The 6,000-nt window shown below is 45.1% G+C and overlaps 1 protein-coding gene across 1 annotated transcript in view; it reads left to right on the top strand.

Moving 5' to 3' along the window:
• The first annotated feature begins 358 nt into the window (after window positions 1–358).
• slc45a4a (solute carrier family 45 member 4a) overlaps window positions 359–6,000 on the top strand; it is a 68,108-nt gene continuing 62,466 nt past the window's right edge. The window contains exons 1-2 of the mRNA XM_030063042.1: window positions 359–515; window positions 3,301–3,386. The gene's annotated coding sequence lies outside the window, so the exon portion shown is untranslated. The remainder of the gene's footprint in view (window positions 516–3,300; window positions 3,387–6,000) is intronic.

Below are 6,000 nucleotides of genomic sequence, written 5' to 3'. Positions count from 1 at the left end.
TGAGTAGTGTAGATAGACAGACAGACAGACAGACAGACAGATAGATAGATAGATAGATAGATAGATAGATAGATAGATAGATAGATAGATAGATAGACATACTATTACAAACAGTGTTACGAAAAAATGCAAAAAACGAAAACCAGACCAGACCCAGGTCCAGTCGGACCAGATGACATCGTACTTCTTCGCCCCCGGGTATCTTCCCCATGCATATGCACCAAAACGTGCGGCACGCCTACAACACCTCCAGCACCTCCTGACTTTGTTTACCTCCGTGACTCCGCCCACTTTATGCAAATCAGCCGTGACGTTGACGGAAGTCAGCGCTGCATTTCTTCTTCTTCCGACAGATATTCCTTTAAAGGCGTACTTAAAGCCCTAGCCTCGGCTGCAGAAGGACCAGAGAAACCTATGCACCAAAACAAAGCTCCCGCAGGGCCGAGGGACGCTCGCACGGTACGCCGCTTACACGACACCGAGGAGCCGCGACAGTTTTGAAACGAGCCGGAGAGGTGAGCGCCGTGCACGGTCAAACACCGACAACGGGGCGACTTGAATTTTCAACCTGCTGGTACTCTGCTTTGGCAGCGGACACAGCATCTCAGGTTGCGGCTGCAGACGGAGAGAGAGAGCGGCAGAGAGAGAGGCAGACAGACAGAGAGAGAGACAGATAGAGAAACAGATACAGAGAGAGAGACAGACAGACAGAGAAATAGATACAGAGAGACAGACAGACAGAGCATGTACAGTAGTCGGTGTCAGTGTGTATCGACAACATTAACAGCGCTGTCGTCGTCTGCCGCGTCCTTACCGAGGCGAACATGCGGCAAAAGATGTGTTTTGTCCTGTGTGTTGACTGTCAATAGAGAAGTCCGTACATGGAGCAGAATAGAAGTTGGAAACACACACACGCACACACACACATATACAGAGAGAGAGGGGGGGAGAGAGAGAGGCTGGAGGTGCAGACAGTCCCCCTCTGCCTGGGCTGACTGGCTGGCTGACAGGACAGGTTGCATAATTAGGTTGCTCTAATTATAAAGTGTTACATGAGTTTAAAATTAGGATGTCCGAATGGGTTTTATATTTAAAGCCACAGGCCTAAAAACAGTGCAGCCCCCCCCCACCCCTCCCAACCAACCCAAGTAAAGGTTCAGGTGAATATGGCAGGCGACTCTGCATTGTTTGTTGTTGCATTCTGCATTAAAGGGATTTATGTGACTGGTCAACAGTGAGTGCAACATAAGCCTCAGCTCCCGGGTCACTGGACTCGCAAGGAACCAAGGACAGAGTCGTAGTGAGTAACATACCTGGGATCATAACGGGCTCCTGTAATGGAGAAGAGCTAGGAAACAGAGCTGCTTGTATGGCAACTATGGCAATAAAAAATGAATAAACATGAGGAGCGCAGCATGCTGTGAATCATTTATGTGCTGATGTTTTCCTTATCAGTAGCTGGTGCTGGTGCGAGTCTGAAATCATGCAGATTGTTGGTGTTTCACTTTTCTGTGTGTGTTTGATGCCGATGGCTTGCAGTGTGACCTCAAGATAATATTTAAGCCTATTCCACATTGATTTTAGTATGAAATCAACAGCCCTGCTCCCCCTGTGTCTGCGCTCAGTGTGGACCTGAACAGTGACGTAGTTGTAAATACAGCAGAAGGTGAACTGTATTAGAAACAGCTTGCAGCATCAGCAAAAACTGATGACATTCTCAGAGTAACACTCATGAATGTTATTTTCCGTCAAGTACGTCGCTGTGATTTACAGCTGTCCGATAGGCTACTGCTTACCTTCATGTAAAATATGGATTTCCATTGTGAGGGGCTTTAAATGTATGAGCATCCCTGTTGGTGAAACAGCTGCTGCAGTGTCGTTCAGCCTGTTGGGTCTGGATGGCGGTTCAAGCCTACATGCACTATGCGGGGTCCTATTCCTGTTCAGGACACTCAGGTGCTCTGTCGTTGTTCGAGTCGGGGCTTAATGCAGTATGGTAAAACACAATCCCAGCAGCAGGCTGAAACCGGAAGCTCATCATTGATGACAAGTGTCCGGTTTTCCACCGGCAGGACAAAGAAAGAGTGAGTGGTGCCTGCAGCAGCTCACTAAAAGTTGCCCCAAAGTGGTACTGCTTTATGAAAACCAGAATACAAATCATATTGTGGTGGCAAGGTAATGCATATATACCCCACCCACGCATACACACATCCAGATATTGTTTTGGTGCTGCTTTTGAGGTTTATTTTGTAGCCTTGCTCAGCTTTATAATGGAAAATAGAGAGTGAGTGCAGGCAGTGTGTGGCTGTAAAGGGCAATCTGTTGTTCAATCTGCTGTTCCAGTGCAATTAACAATTCCTAGTATCCACTTTTAGTTTGGTCCCATCTCTCTCTCTCACTGACCGCCGCGTCAAGTTGGTGTGTTTTTGTGTGTTGCATCGGTTTGTTATAGATGAGCAGTAGTTAACCGCCTGAGGGTGCTGGCATTGCTAGGATGGCTTTGGTTTGACATAATACAAGTCCATGCATGCTCTAGGGACGGGACAGTATGCTTTTCTCTCTATACAATTCTATACAATGTCATAAATAAGTGTTCAGTGACAACCAAATATCACTGTTTAAAACTGTGTGTATTTCAGAGCCACAGATCTTTCTAGAACTGGCTTATTACAATGAGGACAATGTAAATGTGCTGTCATTACAACGTGCAAGTATAATATAGTTTCGATTGATCGCTTATGAAATTGCGATGGTAGTCATCTCATTTGTGGTTACTGCAGCAGAATAAATGCGGCTTCCTTTTTCGCCCCCGTGACAGGTGTTGTCAAATTTTTTTCAGCATGATACTTTGGATTTTGATTAATCATCCCATCCCTGGCATGTTTTCATGTCTGCAAGTGTGTGTTTTGCTCTGTTACATCAGAGATGATATGAGCCTGTGTTGTGACTGACTCACAGCGTCAGTGTGTATTTAGTGCATTGTCGTGTGTGTGTGTGTGTGTGTGTGCGTGCGTGTGTGTGCATGTGCGTGTGTGTGTGTCCTGGTAAATTGGCAAGTACTGATTCAATCTGGTGTGTATATGACTGTTAGTGTGAGAAAGAAATTGTGTGTGTGTGTGTGTGTTTTCAAAGTTGTGTTGGCGTAGTATTGATCTAGTGTACAGGCTGACCTAGTCAGTTTGTGTGCGCGCGAGTGTGTGCGAGTGTGTATGGTTAAACAGATGTATTCACTGGAACACCGCTGTACTGATGTATTACTCTTAACACTCTTTGTGTGTGTGTGTGTGTGTGTGTCTGTAGGTGCGACTTTAGGACCAGTGTTACCTTGTGACCTGAGCCAGAAGACAACGTCTCAACGACATTTATGAAGCTTTCAAGGCCTTTTGGTGAGTTTCTGTGACACACACACACACACACACACACACACACGAGAGCTGTTATCCCCATCTCAGTCCCACCCTCCGTCCTCTCAGTCGCCACACCACATTGTAAAAAGTCCTGCTTGTGTCTGTTATCCTGATGTTCGGTCTCGTCCCAAAACAAAACAAAGAGCTGTAAAGGGAGATGTGGAAGACAAACACATGTGCACTTTCTATTGTGATTCAAGCCTCGAGTGTTTCTACTCTGCTGTAAACCGCTGGCAGCGAGCGTTAGCAGAACGAAACTGCAAAGACGTCCACTGGTTTGGTTCTGCTCTGATTTTGCTCGTGATTTGGACCAACTTGACAGGATTCACACAACAGCTCCACCACACACACGCACACAAACACACACACAGCATATTTTCCACACCACTTCCTTAAAATCTTTCAGTCTCTGTTTCTTGCTGCTTGGTCAACCTTGACATGGTGTGTGTTGCCGTTCAGTTTAGTGTCACTGTGTGTTTGAGATCAGCCAGTTCGGTTGAAATGAAACCAGCACACTTCCCTTCCTCGTGAAATGTTTGCCGACTATGCACTGGTGCTGAGTCAGCTAACACTCACACACACAAACACACAGTCAGCTGCACAGACACAATTAGTCATGCAAAGACCGAGTCACGTGTACAATGTACACACACGCACGCACAAACACCCACATTGGCACAGATGGTATGCAAACAATGCACACAGTCTCATATGCATAAATTCAAATAGAAACCCTGCACCGTCATCCATGCATGCACAGATACCTGGTGCTGTATGTAAACAGCACTAGGTACTTGGACACACACACACACACACACACACACACACAGATACAAGTAATATGTTCTGGATAAGATGGAAGATAAGATCACAAACTACTGTTCAGTTCATTTGAGGCTATCTTGACTCAAATCACTCAGCATTAAAGTCACAATAAAACAGTATTTTGAACTTGACAGTATTTTGAACTTTGACTTGAGATCAGTTACAGAGAGAAAAGCAGTTTTTATTTGAGGGGAGGAGCATGACTGTTCAAAAATGTGATGATTTCATTGGTTTGTTGACATCTACTGATTCAGCATGGCATCGCCAGTGAAGATTCGCCATTTTCTAGGATGCTGAAACAATTGGTTTTTGATATAAAAGTAAAAAATAATGGTTTGTGTGTGTGTGAGAAATTAGCCAGCAATTTGGAAAACATAATATTCCATGTTATTTAGACTTTAATGTTGTTTTGAATCAAAGTGTTGCACTAGTAGATGGTTCTAGCTGACAAACACACATTTATGATGGATGAGGTTAACGTATGGAGGTGAAACAGAAGTATTTTAGGTGGAGTCCTCACTTTGAAGAATGATAGACATGCACACACTCAACACAACTATTCTCCCTTACCCTCTCACTCTCTGTTTCTCTGTCATGCACACTCACATACACACACACACACACACACTCACCGGAGATCTAGCTTTGTATCTGAAACACTGATGCTGTCTGCAGATAACCCCACTTCCCACAACTTCCTATTGGTGTGAAGTTTTTGTACACAATCCAGAGAGAGAGAGAGACAGCAGAGAGTGAGCGAGTGCGTGTTTCCCGGCTCGAGCACAAGTGTGCGTGTGTGTTGTCTCACTTACACTATGTGGCTTGGCATCAAAAGCCCCCCTTATCTCTACCCGATCACACACATGCACTTGTTGCAGCTGCGTCTCCTGTGATATTGTTTGAAACCCTGTTGAGGTTCAGCAGCCATGGGAAAAGCTGGACAGTCTGTTTATCCAGTTTTACCTTTATCGATTAATCGAGGGGATCAGTATGAACATTTACAGAACACTCTGAGGAGGTTTTTAACCGGTCGCTCAGTGTTTGTCTTTCTAGGTGGCAACAAGCACCACACATATGATGATGTTCACTCAAGTTCTTGTCCTTGATAGTAGAGCTGAGTGAAATGGACCAAATCAATTCTCACTATCTCTGACTAAACACCTCAGTATTGATATTGTGACAATACTGTATGGATGACTACAGGTAAGATCTTTACACACAAGAGATTACTGATAAACAATCATTAGTAATGTGGACATGATGACTGAGCAGGTAGAGACAAATAATAGAACAGCTTGTAATAACACAAAATGTAATTTCAATTAAAAACTCTTCAGTATTGACAACACTTTGTTTAACATACCACACAAAATAAACCCCCTCCCTACCTCCCTGTTCCCTCCCAAACCCATCCCCACAGCCTCCAGCCTGTCCCAGTCATATCTAGTCACCGACTAACTGTGGAGCGGTAGCCAGGAAGCTGTGATAGCCCTCTTTGGCCTCTCCGCCGTCAAACCCTCCATAAAAGGGAGTTTGGCCCACAGGGGGCTGACATGGAAAGGACCGAGCCATCGGCAAGGTCCGTGAACACACCGCCGCTGCTCGCTGTGTGATCTTCACAGCAGCTGGCATTTTGACTTTGTGTTCGTCCTCATGCACATCTCGAGCAGAGTCCAATGAGGAAGAGCATGACGGAGACTCTGGTGTGAGTGTTATCGTGTATTCTTCACCAGAGAGGAGGGAATATTGCTTGATACACCTCTCTTAT

The sequence above is a fragment of the Myripristis murdjan genome, chromosome 11 (assembly GCF_902150065.1).
Source record: "Myripristis murdjan chromosome 11, fMyrMur1.1, whole genome shotgun sequence".
NCBI lineage: Eukaryota > Metazoa > Chordata > Actinopteri > Holocentriformes > Holocentridae > Myripristis > Myripristis murdjan.
This window is presented reverse-complemented; position numbering and strand designations above follow the sequence as displayed.